General features: G+C 40.0%; 1 protein-coding gene and 1 pseudogene across 1 annotated transcript in view; both read left to right on the top strand.

Annotated features, from left to right (window-relative positions):
- The window catches only part of CCDC82 (coiled-coil domain containing 82), a 741,906-nt gene that overhangs the window by 259,409 nt on the left and 456,485 nt on the right, over positions 1 to 26,012 (top strand). The window lies entirely within an intron of this gene.
- LOC123651927 lies at positions 23,556 to 24,594 on the top strand (annotated as a pseudogene).

The raw sequence follows: 26,012 nt of genomic DNA, 5'->3' as shown, positions 1-26,012 counted from the left end.
ATATTTGCTCTCGGATCCACTTGTTCGTCTTTCTGGTGGTCTAGGGCATTTGCAGAGCACGCTTCCAACACTATATTTCAAATAAATCATATTTTTCCTATCAGACTTCTTCACCATATAACTCTTGCACTTACTAGGTGTAAACACCAGGTCTCTATGTATATTCTCAAAAAACAAACAAACAATATTATCACCAAGAAAAATAATAGCAATTGACAGGTCCACTCATGATCTAAGGACCTCCTCGAAGATATCTTTATTCTTGAACATTTTTATTTCTGTACTAAATTATGAGTATTTTTTATTTAGACAACTCTTTTTCTCCATACTTCACAGAATACCTATGTGTTTTATTCACTGTTAATTTTTTTTTATTACATACTTGATTCCCAAGAATGTTAAAAGTATATTTTTTATCTCTTGGAATGAGTCCCTAGTATGCAGGAAATAAACATTTTTGGAGAATCTATTTGCTTTCATCCTGGTCATGTGTGCTTTCTTTGAATTTGGACATTTTCTTCTCTTATCTGTATTTATATTTCCTGATTAGTGGCCATATAATGCTGATTATTCTTTGTGAAGTATGACCTTTGATACATGTTATTCATATAGACAAAGGCATAAATTTAAATCTAAGCGGAGTCCAGGAGATAAATAACCAATAATGCTGCTTAAGCCTACTAAACTATGCTTATCTGACAAAGGCAGATCCAGAAAACACTTACAAATTCAAGATCTGGAACCAGAACACTTTCGTATCTAGAATGCACTTCTTAAGAATGATTTGTTTAGCCCTAACTGGTTTGGCTCAATGGATAGAGCGTCGGCCTGCAGACTGAAAGGTCCCAGGTTCAATTCCAGTCAAGGGCATGTACCTTGGTTGTGTGCACATCCCCAGTAGGAGGTGTGCAGGAGGCAGCTGACCAATGTTTCGAACTCTCTATCCCTCTCCCTTTCTCTCTGTAAAAAAATCAATAAAATATATGTTTTAAAAAGAATTTGTCTATGATTACTACTTGATATGCATAAAATTAATAACATTTAAATGTCTTTAGACAAAACTCTATAAAAGCTGATTCCAATCTATATCAATAATGTTATTTCAAACTGCATACATTCTAAATTGCAATACAAGTAAAGTTGTTATGCTTGCCTACATTTATTACCATAATAGTCTGCTTCAGACTCTGTTCAGGCCTTTGAATTGCCATTTATAATTCTTCTCAGCATCTCCACCTGTAAATGTTCAGCTAACACAATTCCTCCAGTAAGCCTTTCCCTGTCTGCCACTGAGAATGCATTTCTCTACCTCTAAAGTTCTAGTCCCTTTTTTATATTTGTCCTGCATCTTTGTCATTTACGTGTATAGCCGATTGCTCCTACCAGCTTTTAAGATCCTTTTAAGTTGAGAGCTCTAATAGTTATTTAGTGCTATATGTAACAGGTTACCGTAAAATGTCATCACTTAAAATAATGAACATGTATTGGCCGGGGCTTAGGGAGTACCTCAACTAGATGCTTTGACTGTCTTTCACAAGGTTCTAGTCACAATGTGACCAGAGCTACAATCATCATCTGGAGGCTTGACTGGGGCTGAAAGACCTGCTTGCCAGGTGGGCTCAGTCACATGGCCATTGACAGGAGGCTGCTGTTCCCCTTCGGTTATCTGTCAACCTGCTTGAGTGCTCTTCCCAGGCCAAGCAGCTTCCCTCTGAATGAATGATCCGCCAGAGAAGGCAAGAGGAAAGCCACATTGTCTTTTATAACTTGGTCTCAAAAGTCACACACCACCACTGCTGCCAGATTTCCTTTGTCAGGCGTGAGTTATTACATACATTTCCAACTCAAGCAGAGAAGGAACAAGTTCTACCTTTTGAAAAGAGTAACAAACAACCCTTGGATACATTTTAAAATGACTACAAGACCGAAATCAAATTAAGATCCGTAAAATAACATCACAGTGAACTGTGCATTTTGAATAACCAAGTGAATAGATCAAGTTACATTATAGTAATCTAAATCAATTGCACTTGTGGATTTTTTTTTAATATACTTTCTTATAGTCTCTGAAGCACTAAAGGGGGGAATGTTTTGTTTTACATCTGTGGTGATCCTACATCCTATTTTTACAAGGACAGCTCTTATTAGTCTATTGTGTAGTATCTGGTGCCATTTAATAATTGTCCTGGAGTTTTTCTTTAAATGAACTGTTGGTATCAACAGTGGCACTGAAATAAATGGGCATTTGTTTGGTAGACTTTCCCTCTTCACTTTTAGTCACTGCTAAGATTTTGTTCTAGAGTTCCTGTGAGAAATGTGTAGTTAAGGAACTCTTTTCACACAGGCTTAAACTATGAAAGATAACCTTTGACAACCCCAGCCAGATACAATGTAATAAATAATTCCATTCAAAGACAAATGGAGGAGACAAGTGAATAAAACCAAGTCTCAGGAAGCAAAAGCAGCCAGAACTGCTGATTGCGTCTAGACTCGGCATCTGCAGAGAAAGCATTCGATGATGCTGCACCTACTAGTCACTTAGGTACTAAGCATTGGTGCCATAGTCTGTGCCATATTGCACAGCCATCAGATGGCTGTCTCGGTGAAAGCTGTAATACTTGGGACACCTAGTTTTAAATAAAATATGAGCAGGAAATAGACATTGAGGAACTCCACCTTAGATTGTGTAAAAGGAGTCTGAACATTCTTGCTACAAATGTTCTACCATATATTGCATTATGTTTTAAATATTTTACTGTGTTTTAGTAGTTTAACACTATTACTTTGCAGGGGACTCTTCTGGCAGGAATAAACTAAAAATATTACTTCATAATAAAATATAGCTACTATATTTCCATTTCTCAAGAAAGTTGACAATAACAGTGTACATTTCAAAAACGTGTGCTGCAATTTACTGTCTATCATGGGGACTGCAGTAAAATCACTGATCACAGGAATATTAGAAAACATAATTCTGCTGGAAAAGCATCAGTATTAACTCTAAAAGTTAGTATTTTAAGAGGAAGCACAGCACTCCTTTTTCTTCCCATTGACAACTAATTACACATCCATGACCAAGCCAAGGTGCCTCTTTATATTAAACCAAGGGACCCACCTTGTGCATCTGAAAACGAACACAGCTTCAGGAAGAGCTGCAGCTCCAAGAAATCAGCAAACTGCCCGACACACACTCACCACAACAGGGGATTACAAAGAACCCAAAAAGTGCCACTAGGCAGACGCAAGTGGGAGAGGCAAAACACATGGGAGTCCTGCCTGCCCAAGGAGAGATTCCAGCACACCATCAAAGTGGCATGGAGATGGCTGTGGACACCGAGAAAAGGGAAGAAGGGTCCAGAGCGACCCCTTTCCTCAGGATGACACTGAAGAAGCCTGGGCTCTTGGCAATGGTCAGGGCAATGCCTCTGGCAGAGGAGGTGGGAAGTGATGACTTCTCCCAGGGAGGAAGTGGAAAGGGACAATGCTGAGTGACTGTCTGGCTACCTTAGTTGTGCAGGTTGTGGCTGGAAAAACGATTTCTCCAGTGGCAGCCATATTTCTGAGCAGAAACCTCTGCACCAGAGAAAAAAGGGAAGAAAGCAGGGGCCCATCAGGCCACTCTCTGGCTCAGAGGCACTGATGAGAGCCATCTGGCCTCTTTCTCCTTCACTAAAGCCAGTGGGCAGAAAGGATTCTTCTTTTAGCCAGCCAGCACTATCTTGGTGCTCACCCTCTTACTCCCTCAAGGAGGTGGGGGTGGAGAGGCAATCTCTGCATCACCCGCTCAATCACTAACGCCAGCAGGAGCCATCTTTGGGCTTTCCTCCCTCCGCCTCGCTAAAGCCACGGATACTTCTCTGCACCCTCTTTCTGGCTGAAGTGGTGGGTGCCATCTTTGTACCCTCCCTCTGCCACACCCACAGTGCCAGCACCTCCCACAGGGGATCTGTTACACAGAAGTGTTATGTTGCTTTTTATGTCTGCTGCCCTAGTGCATAGAGTTTCAAATAAGATGAACCTAAAGAGAGCCACACCAAGTAAATTATAATTAAAACCTCAAAAGTTAAAAACAAATAGAGTTTTAAAAGTGGCAAGAGAAAAACTACTTGTTGGGTATGAGGGAATCCCATAAAACAGTCTGCATATTTTTAGTACAACTTTGCGGGCCAGAGGGAATAGCACCATATGTTCAAAGTGCTAAAAGGGAAAAAAAAGGAAAAAAAAGAAAGAAACCTTCAAGACTATTTTATCCAGAAAAGTTATTGTTTATATTGAAGAAGACAGACAAGCAAAAGCTAAAATAGCTTTTTACTACTAAACTGAAATTACAAAAAAAAAAAAAAATGTTAAAGAGTCTTCTTGAAACTGAAATAAAGGGTACTAATTAGTAACAAGAATATATGAAAATACATATCTTATTGGTAAAAGCAATTATAGAGCACAGGCTGTAGATTAATTACTTATAAAGCTGCAAGAAGCTTATATGAAGGTAAAGGATGAAAAAGTAGTAAAAATAATAACTATAACAATTAGTTAAATATGTTAAATATACAAATTAAAAGACATAAATGTAACATCAAAATGAAAAATATGGGGGACTATAATTTAGAGTTTTAGAATGTGTGCCAAGTAGGATGTTATCAACTTAAAGAGAATGTTATAAATATAGGTTGTTATATGTAAGCCTCACGGTAATCACAGAACAAAAAATCTATCATAGATACACACAAGATAGTTAGAAAAAACAAACTGTAAGCGCACCAAAAAAGAAACATCAGATTATAAAGGAAGAGAGCAAGAGAAGAAAACAGAAACTACAAAACAATAAGAAAACAATTAAGAAAATGGCAATAAGTTCATGTCTATCAATAATTACTTTAAATGTAAATGGACTGAATTCTCAAATTAAAAGGCATATACAATGCTGTAGTAAAATTAAGGCCAATGACTCTGAGAAACATAAATGCAAAAATTCTCAACAAAATAATAGCAAACTGAATTGACTATACAATTTTGCCACTTGCCAGCATTTCTGCTTTGCATAGTTTCCGTTATCTACAATAAGTCATAGTCTGAAAACATTAAATGGGAAATTCCGAAATAAACAATTATTCAGTTTTAAGTTGCATGCTGTTCTGAGTAATGTAGTTAAATCTCATGCCATCCTCCTCTGTCCTCAAAATGTTAATTACCCTTTGGATGAGAATATCCATTATATATGCTACTCATCAGTTAGTGACTTAGTAATCATCTTGATATTAGTTCAATTGTCATTGTTTATGTTCAAGTAATTCTTATTTTACTTAATATCCCCAAAGCACAAGAATTTATTGCTATAAGTCATATATGTCGAAGAGAAACAATAATTCTTTAAGTGAAAATATATACACTGTGGGCAAAAGTAGGTTTACAATTGTATGAAAACACAGTCTATTCTTATATTATTAATTATTGCATTATTTTATATGAACAGCTATAGACCTGCTTTTTGCCCACCCTTTTATATGTATTTTGGTGTTTGGGTGCTATTTGTGGTTTAAGGCATGCACTAGAGGTTTTGGAATGTATCCCTGAACATACATTCACACAGTGGAATATTTTCAGCCATGATAAAGAAGGGCAATACTGCTATTTCAAAATGTGGATGGACCTTGAGAACATTATGCTATATGAGGTAAATCAGAGAAAGAAAGGCAAAAAAATGTGATATCACTCATATGTGGAATACAAAAAAGCCAATACAATAAAATTGTGGTGAGATGGGGGTTGGAGGGACAGAACAGGGTGGCTAAGGGCACAAACTTGCAATGAATAATAAGTTCCAGAGATCTAATGCACAGTATAGTGAGTAGAGATGATACTATGTTATGGTCAAATTTGCTAAGAGCCTAGAATTTAATTATTAATTATTCTACCCACTCAAAAGTATGGTATGATAAATGTATTCTAATAATTGCGACAATAGCAACAGTACAATATATAAGTGTATCCAATTAATATAGTATGTACCTTAATTTATACAATGTTATATGTTAACTATATTAAAATAAAATAAAAAGTCAGTATTTTAAGAAGAATATCAGCCAGATAAATAACAAGGGCAAGTGAAAACTGTTCATTTATATATTATTTGTTGTTTTATTTTATATATTTTATATATTTTTTACAATTCCAAATATTCTTATGCATGCATGTAAAGTAAAATGATACCTCCTAACACACCAACTCCTATAGCAGAAGAACTTAGTTGAATGATGCTAATGTTATTATTTTAGCATAATTGGATATGTTGATACTTGAAGTAATTGTTCAGTATTTTCAACCAATTCAGGGAATAAAAATAAAACTCTTGAATACACATTTTTAATCATTGAAATTAGATATTAAGTGCTATTGTAATTCAATTAAAAAGGTCAGTAAAGATAAAATTTTAAGTGTTATAACACAAATATAAATATTTTTAGAAAACAGAAAAGTCAATGTTCCTACCAAGTTATGAAACCTATAAATGTACTTGAAAGTATTTGTAAGATACATAGGATTTATAATTTTATTCAAGTAAGCTATGATATGATATTCTATCAAAAAATATTGTAATTGACAAATATAGTTAATTTTACATACATAAACAGCAACTGACTGACAAAATTTTCATGGTCCTCATAGTGAGGTTGAATATAATTTTAAAAAAATACTTTTTATTGAATGTCCTTAATCAGCTCAATTTTAGAAATTTTGAACCTTTCAATAGCCAATTTTTAAATTAGTCTACATGTCCTATATGCTATTAGATTTGGGAAGATAATTCTTTTTTCATTAGATGATTATTTTTTAATTGATGAGAAACTGTTAAGTAAAATATTGAATAAATTAGAATGTCATAAATTTTAGCATAGGAAATTTTGGTCACTTTGAATTATTGAAAACAAAGTATGCAAACAGAAAGGAAATAAAAAAATTTGCATAAAGCAAGGGAGAAATTGAACAAATTAAACTTGGTGAGAGCTCAGTTTCCTAAGTGAGCTGTGGAATATTTCACATGACATGACCTGTGGGAAGACTCCTTTACATTCCGTACAAGAGCAGATGAAAACAGATATATATTACTTTGGAGCATCTACACTTAGTAAAATCCTTAAAAAACTATAAACAGAGACAACATATTTGGTGAATTTTGTCCTGTCAAACAAATTGATTGGGAAAGTTACTCTAAATGAAGGCAAAGAAAACTTTACATAATTCAATGCAAAGAATCATACTGAAGATTTTTTTCTATGTGGCAGAATGTGTTCAGATCTTATTGTTTAGGCTGTTTTCTCAATTGGAAATAATATGGTGTATAGAGAGTGGTCAACTGAAAGAGTCAGCAATTTCAAATTTATTAACCATTTATACAATAACTAGAGGCCTGGTATACAGATCCATGCACTGGCAGGGGTTCCTCAGCCTGGCCTGTGGACATCCCCTGAGGGGCTCTGGATTGTGAGAGGGCACAGGTTAGGACCCCACCAGTGCACAATTAGGGCTAGGGAGGGGCTGCAGGAGGGCCCCATGACTTTTCCAGCCCATCTCAATCAGTCCCAATGGGCTGGATGCCAGCAGCAAGCTAACCTACCAGTCGGAGCATCTGTCCCCTGGTGGTCAGTGCACATCATAGCTACCAGTTGAATGGTTAAACTGTCAAACCGTTGAACAGTCGAACAGCCAAACTCTTGAACGGTCAAACAGTCACTTAGGCTTTTATATATATATAGACTAGAGAGGCTCAGTGCATGAAAATCATGTACTGGTAGGGTTCCTATTAACTGCCAGCTGCCAGCCCGGTACTCCCTCCCTTTGCCTGGCTGCCTGCCGCTGCTGCTGAAAAAGGGCTCCCGCCTTCCCCTGGTGGCCACCAGCAGCTAGGGCCTCCCTCCTTTCCCCCGACTGGCCCTGCCCCCTGGCCAAACTCCTGGATGAACTCCCTGTTGAGGGGACGATTTGCATATTACTCTTTTATTATATAGGATTAGAGGCCTGGTGCACAAATTCATGCATGGGTGGGGTCTCTCAGCCTGGCCAGTGATCAGGGTTGATCAGGGGGCCCGGGGGAAGGGACCACAAGAGTTTGGCCAGACAGGGGGTAGGGACCACGGGAGAATGGTCAGCAGGGGGTAAGGAGACTGTGGGAGGTTGGCTGACCAATGAGAGGGACCAAGGGATGTTGACCTGCCACAGGAGGTTGGCTGTGGAAATGCAGTGACCACCCAGGGGGCAACTCCTGCATTGAGTATCTGCCCCCCAGAGGTCAGTGTGTGTTATATCAACTGGTTGACCAGTCAACCAGTCATATGGTCATTCAGTTGCTTAGGCTTTTCTATATATAGATAATGATGGTAATTTTTGAAATATAAAATTATAAGGTTAAAATATATTCTTTAGAAAAATGCTTTTGACATAATATTAAAACAAGCACAAGAAAGATGTTCAACATTACTAATCATTAGGAAAATACAAGTCAAAACTGCAATGAAATATAACCTCACACCCACAGAATGGCTATCATCTAAAAGACAAGAAATATGTGATGGAGAGAATGTGAAGAAAAGGCAACCCTCTTTGGTGGGATTGCAAAGTTGTACAGCCACTATAGGAAAACAGTATACAGGTTCCTTCAAAAATTAATAATAAAACTACTATATGACCCAGCAATCCCTATTCTTTTTATTTATCCAAAGAATATGAGAATACTAATCAGAAACAATATATGCACCCTTATGTTAGCTGTAGCATTATTTACAAAAGCCAAGATATGAAACAGCCTAAATATCCTTCTATTGATGAATGAATAAAGAAGAATGGATATACACACACGTACACAACTCCTACACAATGGAATACTATCAGCCATAAAAGAGATTAAATATTGCAATTTGTGACAACATGAACGAATTTTGAGGGTATTATGCAAAGTGAAATAACTCACAAGTAAAGGACAAAAAGTATGATTTCATTCATCTGTGTGATATAAAATAAAAAGGTAGCAAATGGCTGAAACTAGTTTGGCTCACTTGATAGAGCATCCGCATGCAGACTGAAAGGTCCTGGGTTCGATTCCAGTCAAGGGCATGTAACCTGGTTGCCAGCACATCGCCAGTAGGGGGTGTGCAAGAGACAGCTGATAGATGTTTCTCTCACATCAATGTTTCTACCTCTCTATTCCTCTCTCTTCCTCTCTGTAAAAAAAAAAAAAAATCAATAAAATATTTTTTTAAATGTAGCAAATGAAATAAACTCATTGGTACAGACAAAAAACTGGTGTTTGCCAGAGGAAAAGGGGGCAGGGAGAGGACCATGTGTGTAAAGGAGGTCCATACATATACTGTATGGTAAGGTGTGGAAATTAGACTCACTGCACTTGCCAGCTGTGACCCCACCAATTATAATGGTCATCTGAAATCTACATAATGTTATTTACCAATGTTACTTTGTCAATAAATGTTTCAAAATATTATAATTATGTAAATATCATTCTAAATATTATATTAGTCTTTTTTTTACTCTCAAAATGATCATGGATAGGTACTTTATTATATGGAAAGTCTCCTTTTATCATTTTAAGATTCTATTATTTTTTCTAGGCCTTTGCATCATTCCCCCTTAAATTAAAAAGTTTTATAATCCTTGACATATGAAGAATGAGTTATTATTTCCTTAGAAATTAGTGTCTTTATTTTTCACATATGGTGACATGAACTGTCACCATGAAATTTCATGTCTATCTTCCCAGGGAAGTTTTGAAAAAGATGAAACTTGAGTTTCCGTTTCTTAAAATATAAACTTGAAAACAATTATATGAGTTTGAACCCAGATTTCACCAATTACCAGAGAACCTCAGAAAGTTACACAATCTCTTTGCAACTCTCATTCTTTATATTATAAATATAATACTTGCTTCCCAAGGTTTATGTAAGCATAATATCATAACTCACAAAATTGGCAATGATCTAAAACAGCGTCACACACAGCTACCGGGATTACAAATTGATACAACCCCTGTGGTTGGCAATAGTTAATGAAGCTCTAGGTGCATCTATCTTTCAACTCAGCAATCCTACTTCTAAGAATATTCCCTGAAGATGCACTTCTCAAAATAGAAAAATGCATATGCACCGAGTTAGTCACTACAGCACCATTTATCATTGTAGACTATTGTAAACTAACTAAATATTCAAGCACAGCAGGTACATTAACTATGTTATATATATCACAGGTGTACAATAAGACTTTAAAAAATAGAATGAGTCCTATAAACAGAGAAAAAGAAATTAACATGTCATTTTCTCTTTTAAAAAGAATAAGAAAACATATTTGCTTGTCTTTCAAAAAAAATATAGAAATGATAAACAAAAACAATGAAATGGATTACCTTGGAGGGAGTAGGGAAATCATAGTGAAATGGATAAAGAAAGGACACAGATTTCTGAGTATGCCTTTTTCCACAATCTGTGGGTGTGTTCTGTTGTTGTTGCTATTTTGGGGGGAGAGCATGCCAATATCCTCTATAATAATAAAAGGATAATATGCTAATTAGACTGGATATCTTCCGGACTTCCTTCCTGAGGAATCCAGAGCTAGAAGGAAGCTAGCCAGAGTCCCAGGTGCCTGAGGGCAGCCAGAGGAGAGAAGCATCCCGGGTTCCAGGTGCTGGAGGGAAGCCAGTGCTGGCAGCTGGGGGAAAGAAGGCCTACTCTTGCATGAATTTTTGTGCATCAGGCCTCTAGTATATAATAAATGCATAATATGCAAATTGATCAGAAGGCAGAATCAGTTGCTATGACGCACACTGACCACCAGGGTAGAAGCTCAACACAGGAGCTTCCCACTGGTGATCAGTGCTCTCCCACAGGAGCTGGACTCACGGGCTAGCAAGCATAGCATCAGCGGTTAAGCCTCTTCTGCCTCTGCTACAGGCAGGTGGTAAGGAGCAAGGAATCCAGGACTACAAGAGCCCTGGACTACAAGAGGGATGGATGTCTGCCTGCCTGCTTAGTTGCCCCTCCCCCCACAGGGGTTCTGGACTACAAGAGGGCACAGGTCAGGCTGAGGGGCCAACCAATCTCAGTGCACGAATCTCATGCACCGGGCCTCTAGTTCTACAATAAAAAGATGAAAGGTCTATATTAATAATAAAGGAAGGAGACCTAAAACAGAAAAAAAAAATGCTAAAAATGAATACTTTTGAAGAAATATCATAAATTCAGTGGAGCAGAAAAAAAAAAAACTTATAAACACATTATTTGTCTGTGTATCCTCAGTATTGAGTGGTATGTGTTAGTGATGGAAAGGGATATCTATAGACAAGTCCTGGGCTCTTTTTAGAGCACTTCATTTTTAGTTGTATGAGTAAAAGAAATTCTGAAATGATTCTGTTAATATTTATTTGTAATTAAGTTTGCTGGTGATATGATTAATAAAATCATGTAGGTTTCAAGTGTAAAATGTTATGCTACATCATTTGTATAATTGCACTGTGAGCCCACTAATCAAAGTCAAATCTCCCATTACCATATACTAGACCCCCTTTACCCTTTAATTACTACCCACATCCCTTCCCCCTAGTGACTACCATACTGTTGTCTAGGTCTATGTGTTTGTTTTTCTTGTGTTTTGATGCGTTGTTTTTAGATTTATGTCCCACAGATGAGTGAAATCATATGGTCCTTGACCTTTTGTAACTAACTTATTCTACTTAGCACAATATTCTCAAGATTTGTCCATGTTGTCTCAAATGGCAGTATTTCATCTTTTCTTATGGTTGAGTAATATTGCATTGTATTTATGTACCACACCTGCTTTATTCAATCATCTATCAAAGGACAATGAAGTCTTTTCCAGGTCTTGGCCACTGTGAATAATGCTTCAATGAACATAAGGGTGCACATATGTTTGCAAATAAATGTTTTCAAATTTTTTCAGCGAGATACCCAGAAAGAGGGGTTGCTGGGTCATATGATGATTCCTATCTTATTGTTGGAAGTATTACAGATGTCCCTTTTTTCCCATTGACCCTCTCCACCCTGCACCCAACCCTCTACCGAGCCTTCATCACACCTACTCTTAATTTTTGAAGAATCTCCATACTGTCTTTCATAGTGGCTAAACAATTCACATTTTCATCAGCAGTGAATAAGGGTTTCTTTTTCTCCATAACCCCTCCAACAATTATTACTTATCTTGTTGATACTAGCCATTTTAACAGATGTGAGGTAGTATCTCATTGCAGTTTTGATTTGCATTTTCCTAATAGTTATATGAAAAGTTGTTCAATTTTACTATCTGTTGGCCATTTGCATGTCTTCTTGGGAGAAGTGTCTGTTTAGGTCTTCTCCCCATTTTTAAATTGGATTTTTTGTTTGGTGTTGAATTATATGAGTTCTTTAAATATTTTCCATATTGGTCCTTTTTGGAGCTCTTGTTTATAATTATATTCTCCCATTTAGTTAGTTACCTATTTTAGATGTATTTTAGAATTCAGAAAATTAGTAAATATACAGATATTGAAATCAGAGTTTTTAATGGTGAAGCAGGAAAATAAAAATTTAGAATAGGGGAATAAAAGAAAGGAACTTATGAATTTATTCAATTTGGGGGTACAGGCATAAACTCATGATTTATAAAATATGTGTTTATATGTGTATATGCATTAAAATGTACATAAACAGGGTTATTCATACATGTATGTGTATATAGATACAGATATATGAATATATACATATGCCTGTATTTCCTAGGTCTAACCAATGAAAGGGCTTAGAAGCAAATGTATCTGAGCAAGTATAAAGTATAAATACACCTAGAATTCAGAGATCTTATTTTCTGATAATATTTCCCACTAAAAGAAAGGGTTGTGTTTTTTGGGTTTTTTTTTTCAGGTTTATGATGTCATAAGTAAAAAGCTGTCAAAAGTGATGGCACATGGGCACAAGTGCTAGGCTGAAAAGGGATAATCTGAACACCAAGATAATTAAGTATGATAATGAACTAGAAACAATAAAAATATATTTGTCTATCTCAATCATTAATAGACATAAATGCACATATAAACACAAACTAATATTTATAAATAAGAGGGAAGTTGCCTGGCCAGCATGGCTCAGTGGTTGAGTGTCAACCTATGAACCAGGAGATCACAGTTTGAATCCTGGTCAGGGCACATGCTGGGATTATGAGCTCTATCCCCAGTGTGGGGTGTGCAGGAAGCAGCAGATCAGTGATCCTCTCTCATCATTGGTTTTCTCTCTCTCCCTCTCTCCTTTCCTCTCTCAAATCAATAAAAATATATTTTTTTAAAATAAGAGGAAAGCTTTTGCTTACAATAAAATGGCAAATGACAGCTAGTAAATGTGTAAGAGGTGCTTGCATTGGAAAATTATCATCTTGCAACCACATAGTTAAGTTTTGTTAAGTAGAGAATAATCAATGGATGAAATGCTTTGGGTGGAAATATCAAAAAGCACAGAATATTTTCACACCCCAAAAGCATCTCCCACAAATTGCTCATTAGTTTTAAGGGAAAGATAGTAAATTATATGATCGAGAAATCAGATACCACCCTTGTCTGGGTATTCAAATTTGGTTATCAGCAGTGGGGACAGATGCATACCTCATATGCTTTCAGAATCAATATCTGAGAGGAACACTTCATCATTTAAGTACTATTCCAGCCAAAAATATATAATGAGGACTTAATGATGAGGAAACATTAGAAAAACAGATTGCGGAACCATCTATTACATATAAATAGAAGATAACTATATTCTTTTAAAATGTCAATATCATAAGACAAGTAATACTGTACAGCTGTTCTAATTTTTAAAAAGTTTATAAGACAACTTAAAAGAATACCTATATCCTATAGTAGTAAAAGAAATGGTATAAAGGAAATTATTTGTTCAAGTGAAATAATTTAATTGCACATCATATATTAAATATAACTATTAGCCGAAACCACTTTGGTTCACTGGATAGAGTGTAGGTTTGTGGACTGAAGGGTCCCAGGTTCAATTCCAATCCAGGGCATATACATTGGTTGGGGGCACATCCCTGGTGGTCAATGTTTCTCTCTCATCAGTGTTTCTAGCTCTCTATTCCTCTCCCTTCCTCTCAGTAAAAAATAAATAAAATATATTAAAAAATAAAAATAAATATAAATATAACTATTAATCACACTACTGTTATTATAGTTAATGACTGTTCCATGGTTATATATAATATTATCCCACTTCTTAGGAAATACAGAGAAAAATCTTATAGTAAAAAGTCATATTTTACTCAACTGATTCAAATGAGATAAAATATTAACAATAGTTAAAGCTGTATAAAAGGGATTAAGATATTCTCTGTATTTATTCTTGAACTTTCCCTATAAGTTTGAAATATTTGCCAAGTGACTTGTTAAACATATTAAGTTAGCCTTGGCTAGGTGGCTCAGTTGGTTGGAGGATCTGCAAGGTTGCAGGTTCGATTCCTGGTCAGAACACATATCTAGGTTAATGGTGCCATCCCTGGTTGGTGTGCCTAAAGGAAGCAACTGGTCAATGTTTCTATATTAAAAACATATTTTTATTTAAACACACACACACACACACACACACACACACACACACGTGTGTGTGTGTGTGTGTGTGTGTGTGTGTGTGTCTTCCCCCTACTTTCTCTCTCTCTAAAAAAAAAAAAAAAAGTTAATAAAACCATTTTCTTAGGTGAGGATTAAAAAAGGTTATAACAAAAACAAAGCATTAATTAACATTATTAAGTATGTCACAAGTATCAAGTCCTCATAGAACAATAATTGAAATATTACTGTTAGGGCCTCCTATTAGCCTATTTTTACAACTGAAGACACTAAATTTAGGAACACATTGAATGGAAAAATGACTGGCAAATATTATAAACTAAGTTGAGCCAGTTTCTTAACTTTGCACATTATTATTTAACATTTTTTGAGACAAGCCAACTGCTTTAAATCATTTGTTTCAGTCACATGTGCACACACACATACTAGTACAATCACACATCTCTTTTGTTCACATTAAATGATTTGAAAATTTGCAATTCAGGTAAAAAAGACCCTGAAAGGACAAAAAGCTACAGTTAGTCTGCCATCTCTCTACTGTCTTTTCCTTTGACTATCTCTCTATGAATTCATTGACACATATGAGTAAGCCAAGGATATTTCTTCTTGTGAATTTCACTCACTGATATGCTTATGAATACCAACCAGCCATAATGAGATGCCAAGAGACATGGATGAAAAGCAAACTCTTAGCCTAGACTTCAGATCGCACTTGTTTGAGTTCAACAGTGTTCTCACAAAATCTATTTTCAAAATCAATGTAATTGAAAAGCATCAAGGTCTCTGCTTTGTGTCTACATGACTTTAATAGAAGCCAATCTTTACATAAAAAAATGAATCATGATGTAGATAAAAGAAATTGTGAGGTAATTTTTTTTTTCAAATTGCAAGGAAGCAGTTATTCAAAAGAGTTTAAATCTAAAAACAAAAATACACTCCCCCCCCTCCCCCCTCAATATTCCACCTTTTAAGCCAGGAACAAATCCAAAACCAGGCTTTAGATAATTTTCAATATTTCTCCTACTGCAAACTATAAGGAACCACCTTGAAGAAATCCCTATTTGGATGAGTTGACATCTCATAATAGTTCTGGTATCCATTCCCTTACCTGCAGATAAATCTTCAGACTTTAACATAAGAATGTAAAAGTGAAAAACATAGATGTAGGGTATGTGCTTGTTTCTTTTCCCATTCTCTTATCATGCTTTCTTAATACCCCTTTCCTAATATGTGTATCCCCCTGATATGTTAAGGAAAACAAAATTAGTCTATCTGTGTTGGGCACAGTAAAACAAAAACAAAAACAAAACAAACAAAACAACAAAAAACACAAATGAGTTTAGTTACCACATCCTTTCTTACCAACAAATGCCACACCAGTAAGGACTTGAAGCCTGGCACTATGGAAACCCTCATTATTGCCTGGATGGTCCCTCTATTAAATGTCATTGTTAGCATTTAGATTAAGTTTTGTTGTTGCCGCTTCTGTTTTTTCTTTGGACTATTTGAAACAGAGTTGATATATTTGTACTTCCATTGTATACAGATTTTCTCTTTGACCTTTAATTTCTTTAATTTTGTATTGTAGGGATAATCAATAGCAAAACCAAGCATTTTTTGCCATATGCCAGGACTATTGCTATAATCTCTTGGTTCAACTCCCAGTCTCTTGATTCTCCTTCTATGTATATCTTTCTTTCTATTTACATTTTCAAATACCATCCTTCCTGACCCTATTGCTGCATGCTTCAACCTCAGTAATTAATTCAAATTCCTGTCTCTCCATTTAATCCCTCTTGTATGATTGAAAAAAATAATAAATCTTGCCACTGCTTTCACTGAATATAGCATGAATTAACAGTGATGAAAATAAATGTTCAGTATGTGTATGGCTTGAAAGTCAAGGTTAGAGTGTATTCTCAGAACGTGGACTTTGGAGAGAGGTATGCTCAGGATGTTGGATTATTTCAGGCAGGGGCACATAGAGGTTCATCCTCTCCTGCCGCTTTGCTTTCCATTTCTCCCCCCAAATCAGGAAAGTAGACATTTCCCAAATGCCTCTGGACAATGCGAATTTTGAGATTTCAACTCTTTTGATTTATATTTGGTTCATATATGCTTGGTGTTGCTTTTTCAGGCTTTTATTTTCAAATTTGAGGGGGATTTTTTTTTCTTATGTCTTCCAATTTCTTATCCATTAAAATACACAATGGGACAAAAAAAAGGGCTTACAGTTGTTCATATGGAAAATAACAAATAATACAAGAATCAACTCTGTGCTTTGCATACTCACAGCTGTAAACCTAATGTTGCCCCACCCTGTATTCACAATGAGTATCTTATTTAGAAAATTTATCTTCTGATGTATAACTACTGCTCAAAAAGGGCTTATTGTGCCATTTTTATTCCATTATTATCCACTTCTTGTTTATTCTGTTATTGATTCTTCTTTTCTTAATCTCAAGTCATTCACAATTTAATGACAAACTTAACTGAAAAGAGCAGCCTTATCTTAGACCAAGTACATTCAGTTACACATGCAAATAAGCAGCAGTCTAACTCCAGAGGCCTTAAAAACTGATATGGCTCTTCACACCTGTCAAAACAGCTATCCTAGATAAATCAACCAACAGTGAGTGTCAGCAACGGTGTGGAGAAAAGGGAACCTTGTACACTGCTGGTGGGAATGCAGATTGATGCAGCCACTGAGAAAGCAGCATGGTGTCACCTCAAAAGTAGTATCGCCTATAACCCAGAGATTCCACTTCTAGGAATATTATCTGAGGAAACCCAAAACACTGATTTGAAAGAATATATGCAGTTGTGTTCATTTCAGCATTATTTAGAATAGCCTAGATTTGGAAGCAACCCTAGTTCCCATCAGTAGATGAGTGGATAAAAAAAGCTGTGTTACGTTTACACAATGGAATACTACTCGGCCATAAAAAGGAAGAGGAAATTTTAACTTTTTGACAGCATGAGTGGGCCTGGAGAGCATTATATAAGTGAAATAAGTCAATTAGAGAAAGACAACTACCATATGACTTCACTCATATGTGGAATTGAATGAACAGAATAAACAAACAAAATAGAAACACACTCATAGATTCAGAGAGCAAGCTAACAGCTGTCAGAGAGAGGCAGAATTTGGGGGGGGGATGGGTGAAAAAATTCAAAGGATTAAGCAAAGAAATAAAACAAAACAAAAAAACAACTCCTAGACACAGACAACAGTATGGTGATTACCAGAGGAAAAGTCAGTAGGGGAAGTCAAAGAGGATAAAGGGGGGATAAATAATGATGGAAGGAGACTTGACTTGGGTTGATGAACACACAACACAGTATACAGATGTTGTGTTATAGGGTTGTACACCTGAAACCAATATCATTTTATTAACCAATGTCACCCAATAAATTCAATAACAATTTAAAAATAATAATGGAGCTCTTCTTAGCTGGTTTCTTTTAAGGGACATTACTGTGCATTCATAACCAATCTTCTAGATAGCTTCATGAATGCCTCTTTGGATATTTTCCCCCCTTTCCCAAGTATGTCATACACAGAAACTGCTAAAAATTCATTTTTTCTTTTTGCCACCACAGGCTCCACCCCACTCCACATATCACATAGCAAAGACCTTGAATCACATTGTTCTTCTGTCCACTGGGATACACAAACACACTGTGTTTCTAAAACAATTTCCTGGGAAATTGAGTTCACTGTGGAAGACTAAGTCATCATTTCTAAATATTTGCTGCCCCTCCTAAATGGAAGACTACAGATATAACTTCTTTAAATGAACTTTTCTTTATTGCACTTCACAGTGTAAGGTTGAATAAAACAAGAATACAACAATAAATATAAGGTTGAGTAAAGCCTGAATACAATATTTTATGGCAAACATTAAAGCAAGGCTAGGCCCCGAGGGAGGTTTCATCCCTTAGGTACTCATCTCATGATACTCATCTCATGATGACCAATCTGACTGCTGTGGAATTCACCTCTCAGGAACAGACCAACCTAACCTGTTATTACAGGAGACAACCATCCCCATGCGGGAGATGCTGCAACGGCAAAAGAGGACTTACGCAAGGGAACAAGGAAGGGGGAGGCAAAGGGTGCTTACTTGCATAGCTGGGCTAAAGTATAAAACTTAGAAGGAAACTTAGAGCAGGGTCCGAGTTTGGAACGGGTGAGTGCCACTGTGCTGGTGCCCCGGTTCGGACCCTAACTCGAGCTAGAATAAAGACTTTCTGCCTTTGCATCGGACTCGGCTCCCTGGTGGTTTGTGGGTTCCAGAATCTACTGTGCACAACATTTGGGGGCTCATCTGGGATCCACATCACCCCACAGGACTACCAGTTTGGAAAGTCTTCCTTGACAGGGAGGTGGTGAGTGTTTGAACTGTTTTCTTCTGTTAAAAGTCTTGTTGTCTTGTTGCTGTTGTGAGCTCAATTTTGGTCTTGGAAGCACCCAGAGAAACCAGTGGACGCACTGGCAAGTGTAAGGTTGGAGGAGCCGGAAGACATTCCAGTTTCTTTGGAAAGGGAATATATTTCCCTCATTGAGTTGGGACGAGATGGGTTGCTACAGTCTGTCAGTGAGAAACTGTCGTCCATTCTGGTCCTGACTTGCTCCCACAGAGTTGGGAGGTTGTATTTTGGTGCTTTCTGTTTGTCTTACTTTGTTTTCTTTTGTGTTATTCTAGTGACATACTGGACGGATAAAATGGGACAGACTCAGACAACTCCTCTTTCTCTGATGGTTGAGCATTTCAAGGATGTTAAGGGAAGAGCAAAGGACCTCTCGGTGGAGGTCAAGAAAGGAAAATTCATTACTTTCTGTGATGCTGAATGGCCTAGCTTTGGCGTAGGATGGCCTAGAGAGGGAACCTTTAACTTAAGAACAATTGGCAAGGTTAAAGAGATTATTTTTGAAAAAGGTCCTCATGGGCATCCAGACCAGATCCCCTATATTCTGGTGTGGGAGGACCTGGTGGAAAACCCCCCGTCATGGTTGCAACAAATCATGCCCACTAAAGGGCCCAACAAAGTGCTGGTTGCTAAAGAGAAAGAGAAAGTGCTGGTGGCTAAAGAGAAAGAGAATAAAGTGCTGGCTGCTAAAGAGAAGGAGAACAAGGAGGAGAGAGGGGAGCAATGGAGAGAGAAGCCCCCAGTCCTTCCTGACTCTACCTCGGCCTCCTTATATCCAGATCTTATTGATCTGGAGACTCCCCCTCTCCCATATAAATCTGCTCCGGTTCCCATTCCAGTGAGAGCTGAGGCAGTCGGTGCGGCTGGAGAAGAGCCAGCTTACAGAAGCCGGCAGAGAACAAGGATGCCGGATCTTGAGCAAACACAAGCTTTTCCTTTAAGGGCCCTGGTACCTCCTAGACCCGATGGGGAGCCAATCTCCCAAAATTGGCCCTTCTCAACCAGTGACCTATATAACTGGAAAGCTCAGAATGCTAACTTTTCTGAGAATCCAAAGGAACTCATTAACCTTCTACATTGTGCTCTTTTAATTCACCAACCCACCTGGGATGACTGTCAGCAGCTGCTAAGGGTCCTGTTCACCACTGAAGAGAGAGACCGGATCCAGGGAGAGGCACGGAAACTCGTCCCTGGGGACGACGGGAGACCCACAACTGACCCCAGAATCATAGACACAGCATTCCCTCTAGAGCGGCCGGAATGGGACTTCAACGAGGATGAAGGTAGGGAGCGTCTCCAGGTCTACCGCCAGACTCTGATGGACGGTCTCCGAGCGGCAGCACGAAAGCAGACCAATTTGGCTAAGGTAGGGGATGTACTTCAGGGGTAGGAAGAGAGCTTGGCCACATTCTTGGAACGAATCATGGAGGCTTTTAGGCAGTACACCCCCATGATCCTTCCTAGGATGAGGCCAGGGCGGCCGTTATCATGGCTTTTGTTAACCAGGCCGCACCCGATATTAAAAGAAAGCTGTAGAAGTTGGATAGACTTATAGAAAAGACTCTAAAATACCTACTAGAAGTGGCTGAGAAAGTCTTTAATAATAGGGACACTCCTGAGGCAAGATCAGAAAGACTAAGGCAGGAGGATAGAAAGGAAGCTAGGAGGGCCAATAAAGAGATGGCTAAAATCCTACTAGCAGCTGTAGGACAAAAAGAGAAGGTAGAAGAGAATGAGAGTAGAGGAACCTATAGGGAAAGACTAGATAAGGACCAGTGTGCCTATTGTAAGGAGAAAGGACATTGGAAGAGGGAGTGCCCCAAAATAAAGAGAAAAAAAACCAAGAAGATTTTGTTAAACAGGAGGAGAATAGTGGTTAGGGACGTCGAGGTTCGGTCCCCCTCCCCAAGCCTAGGGTAACATTAACTGTGGAGGGGAACCCGGTGAGTTTCCTGGTAGACACAGACACAGAATACTTGGTGATAACCCATACTAAAGGCAAACTCTCAGGAAGACCAGTTGGGTACAAGGAGCGACTGGAACGAAACTCTATAGACGGACTACTAAATGAAAGTTAGACATAAGCACAGGACAAGTGAGCTGTGCCTTTATGGTTATCTCCGAGTGCCCTACTAGGAAGAGACCTCCTCACCAAACTGAAGGCCCGCATTTACTTTGAGGATGATGAAGTCACCATAACTGACTCTAAGGGCCGACCAGTAGCTCAAGCCCCAGTGACCCAAGTATGAATCCTGACTCAGGCAGATGAATACCGACTGTACCAGGAGTCAGAACCCACTAATGAAAAAGAAATGCATTATTGGTTACAAAGTTTCCCCGAAGCCTCGGCAGAGACCAGGGAACCTGGGCGGGCAAAACACCAACCGGCAATTTACACTGAACTGAAACCTGGCGCAGAGCCAGTCTGGGTTAGGCAGTATCCCATGTCCCAGGAGGCCCCGATTGGGAATAACCTCTCACATCAGGAGGCTCCTGGATGCTGGCATCCTTCGGAAATGCGGGTCGCCCTGGAAAATCCCCCTTCTGCCCGTTAAGAAGCAGGAGTAAAAGATTATCGGCCAGTTCAAGGTCTTAGAGAAGTGTATGCCAGAGTGTCTGATATCCACTCCACTGTCCCCAATCCTCATCCTTTGTTGAGTTCGCTTCCTCCAAACCAGACGTGGTATTCGGTCTTGGACTTGAAAGACGCCTTCTTCAGTCTATCAGTGGCTCATCGAAATCAGGAGGTTTTCGCTTTCGAGTGGCAGGACGAGGAGAGGGGCATTCAAGGACAACTGACCTGGACCAGGCTGCCTCGAGGATTTAAGAATTCTCCTCCTCTGTTCAATGAGGCGCTTCACATGGACCTGGGTGAGTACAGAGTCCAACACCCATAGCTGACCTTGTTCCAGTAGGAAGACGACCTACTGTTGGCAGTGCCTCCTCACCAGGCATGTCTAGACGGGACTCAAGACCTGCTGCTGACTTTGGGGGCCCTAGGGTACCGTGTCAGTGCCGAGAAGGCTCAGATATGCAGAGAGGAGGTAACGTACCTGGGTTCAAGGTGAAGGGAGGACAGCGATGGCTGACGGATGCGATGAAACAGACAGTTCTGGGAATACCCAGGCCAATGACCTGCCGGAAGGTCCGAGAATTCCTAGGTTCAGTAGAATGTTGCCGCCTATGGATCCCTGGGTTTGCGGAGAAGGCCAAGCCGCTATACGAGGGGTGGAAAGGGGGACACACATGGACTTGGACTCTCGCTTATGGGAGAGGCATTCCACGCCCTCAGAAAGGCTATGCTGGAAGCCCGAGCGCTGGCCTTACCTGACCCTACAAAAGAATTCCACCTCTTTGTGAGTGAAGGAAAGGGGATAGCCGAGGGGGTGTTGACTCAGACTCTGGGACCTTGGAAACGGCCGGTGGCCTTCTTGTCAAAGAAGCTAGATGCAGTAGCAGCTGGCTGGCTCGCATGTCTGCGAATCATCGCAGCCACGGCCCTACTGGTCAAGGATGCTGGCAAGTTAACCTTAGGCCACCTCCTTGAGGTTACTACCCCTCAGACTATAGACGGCTTTCCAAAGCAGCCGCTTGAAAGGTGGATGACGAATGCCCGGCTAACTCACTCCCAAGGACTCCTGCTTGACGCCCCCAGCCAGAATCTCGTTCAAGACCCCAACCACCCTGAACCCGGCAATGCTGCTCCCGGATCCAGAAGCACCTCCCCCGGCGCACAATTGTCTTGAGATCCTGGCGGAGGTTCAGATGGCAAGGGAGGATCTACAAGACCACCCCCTTGACAACGGTGACCTGACTTGGTTCGTGGATGGACGGACACAGGTACTCGGGGGCTGCCGTGGTCGATGCAGAAGGAGAATGGGTGTGGGCGGCGAGCCTGCCAGCTGGGATGTCAGCGCAGAAAGCAGAACTGATGGCCCTCACGGAGGCGCTGAGCCGGGTGGAGGGGAAGAGGCTAACCGTATACATTGACAGCAGGTACACCTTTGGGACTGTGCATAGCACTGGGGCCCTCTACCAAGAACGGGGCTTTATAACAGCGGAGGGCAGAGAGATCAAACATAAGCCGGAGATTCTACAATTGCTAGAGGCCCTTCTGCTACCTAAGGCTGTTGCTGTGGTGCACATTCCAGGCCACCAGAAAGGAGAGACTCTAGACCCTGCAGATGACGCAGAAGCCAAAGGGGCAGCAGAGGAAGGAGAGTCCAAGGAACTGGTTGTGACCCTCAGTATACGCCCACGGGAGATGGGGGTGCTTCCTCCTAAACCAGAATACTCGGACACTGATAAGGACTGGGCATTAGAGGATGGGCCTCGTGGGAAGAAGACGGCTGGCTACGGAATTCAGAAGGCCGATTCAAACTTCCAGAAAATCTAGGAAGACACTTACTGGAACACCTGCCTCAAACTACACACCTTGGCAAGAAAAAAGGCACTCCAATTGTTGGACTCCGCTTGCACCAGTTTCCGGACGCCTGGGAAAGCGATGGTCTCTATCCTTAGCAGCTGCCGTGCCTGCCAGGTTACGAAACCGGGAAGAGAAGGGACCCACACAGGTAATAGGGAGAGAGGGAGGAAGCCAGGGATGGCTTGGGAAATAGACTTCACCGAGGTAAAGCCAGGCAAGTATGGGTCTAGATGGTAGTGATGGTAGACACCTTCTCAGGGTGGGTGGAAGCCTTCCCCACAAAGAAAGAGACAGGCATAGTGGCAGCTAAGAAAATCCCAGAGGAAATAGTGCCTCGTTATGGAGTACCAGAGAGCATAACGGGCCAGCTTTCGTGGGAAAATTTAGTCAGGGGTTAGCCCAGGCTATGGGGGCAGATTGGAAATTACATTGTGCATATAATCCCCAAAGCCCTGGGCAAGTAGAAAGGATGAATCGGACCACAAAGGAGACTTTAACTAAATTGGCCCTAGAGACTGGCGGGGACTGGGTGACACTCCTTCCCTTTGCCCTGTTCCGAGCCCGGAACACTCCTTATAAACTAGGATTAACCCCTTTTGAAATAATGTATGGTTCCCCTCCGCCTGTGTTTCCTCAGCAAAGGGAGACTCATCCACCAATAGAATGCCCAGTGGAACTTGCACAGGCAATACAAGCCTTAAAGAGAGTCCAGCGGCAGATCTGGCCTGCACTCCAACCAGTGTACGAAGGGCAGGGGAGAGACATTGAGCCTCACCCCTTCCAGCCTGGTGACTGGGTATGGGTTTGAAGACATAACAGCAAAACTCTAGAACCTAGGTGGAAAGGGCTGTTTCAGATAATCCTTGTTACCCCTACTGCCCTAAAGGGTGACGGAGTGGCTGCCTGGATTCATCACACGCACACCCGAAAGGCAGAAAAGGCGGAGCAAGAAGGCAAGAGGTTCAAATGGAAGGCCACCACTGATCCTGAGAATCCATTAAAGACCAGACTGACAGCGAGCGACACTAGAATCATGAGGACCGTTCTCAATCTGGTGACTATGTTCCTTTTCTCTCCCTTCTTGAGAGACAATAAAGTTTCAGAGTATAGGGCTTAGGACTCTGATCACCAGCCTTATACCTTAACCCAGGAGATTGTCAATCTTGAAACCTTGAAGGTCTACAATGCAACCTCCGAGGTAGCCCCTCTTTACACCTGGGGGCCAGATCTTTATTTCAACTTAGAAAGAGTAAGTCCGGTAGAAGAAATATCAAGGACACATGAGGGACGGGCACAAGCACGAATAAGAATGAGCGAATATGGATTTTATGCATGTCCGGGGTTCAGAACTGGGGAAGTCAGAAGGAAATGTGGGGGGCCAGCATCCTTTTGCTGTGCTAAGTGGGAATGTGTAACTACTAATGTTGGGGAATGAAATATGGTAACAACCTTACTTGGGTAAAAACTGCTGTTTGGATTTTAACCCTGCCACTCTGGCTTCTGCACCTGCTTAAACAGAGGATAGTTATCTCAGCTTCCAGGTGGAGACCTGGAGGCTAAGGCAATTTTCCCGTGCCTGGGACCAGAACTACAGGAGATTGATTCCCACTGACTCAGTAACTTCAGGGGTAGAAACTGTGGATAACCTTTAGAGACTAACCGCTGAGCTCTGCTTCTGTATTACCAGCTATTGCAAGATAGGACCACATTCCAATGTCCAGCAGGATGTGACTGGGAAGGACCCTGCGGGCTGTTCCCAGACTTTTTAGTCTTTAGAGTTTAGAATTTAGAACAAAGGAAAAGTCTTGTGGTTTGGGTCTCTGAAAGGACTGTCTGCACCTGAAATAGTGCGGCCGTCTATACCACCCAGAAGAGACTTAATATGATTATCTAGAACCAGGAAATCAGAGGACTCAGACATCCCAGTACAAGTGAGAGTCCTTTACAGCCAGTATGATTGCAACTCTATTTGGCCTAGGAGCTGTAGGATCAGGAACTGGGATAACTTCCCTGGCTTACAATCCTGTTATCCACTCTACTGGGACCCATTATCATTATTTTGTTATTACTTACTTTTAGGCCCTGCATAATCAACAGGTTAGTGGCCTTTGTAAAAGACTGAATAAACACGGTCCAAACTAATGGTTTTAAGACAGCAATACCAGAGATTAAGCTCCACTGAGACAAGAGGCTTATGATCAACTATGGACAAGAATGACCATAGCCTCCAGAAAAGGTGGGGAATGTAAGGTTGAGTAACACCAGAATACAACAATAAATATAAGGTTGAGTAAAGCCAGAATACAATATTTTATGGCAAACATTAAAGCAAGCCTAGGCCCCAAGGGAGGTTTCATCCCTTAGGTACTCATCTCATGATACTCATCTCATGAGGACAGACCTGACCTCTGTGGAATTCACCTCCTAGGAACAGACCAGCCTAACCTGTAATCACGGGAGACCAACCCATGCGGGAGATGCCGCAACGGCAAAAGAGGACTTACACAAGGGAACGAGGAGGGGGGAGGCAAAGGG

Source organism: Pipistrellus kuhlii, unplaced genomic scaffold (genome assembly GCF_014108245.1).
Source record: "Pipistrellus kuhlii isolate mPipKuh1 unplaced genomic scaffold, mPipKuh1.p scaffold_m20_p_9, whole genome shotgun sequence".
NCBI lineage: Eukaryota > Metazoa > Chordata > Mammalia > Chiroptera > Vespertilionidae > Pipistrellus > Pipistrellus kuhlii.
The sequence above is the reverse complement of the archived record's forward strand: the minus strand, read 5'-3'. Positions and strand labels throughout refer to the sequence as shown.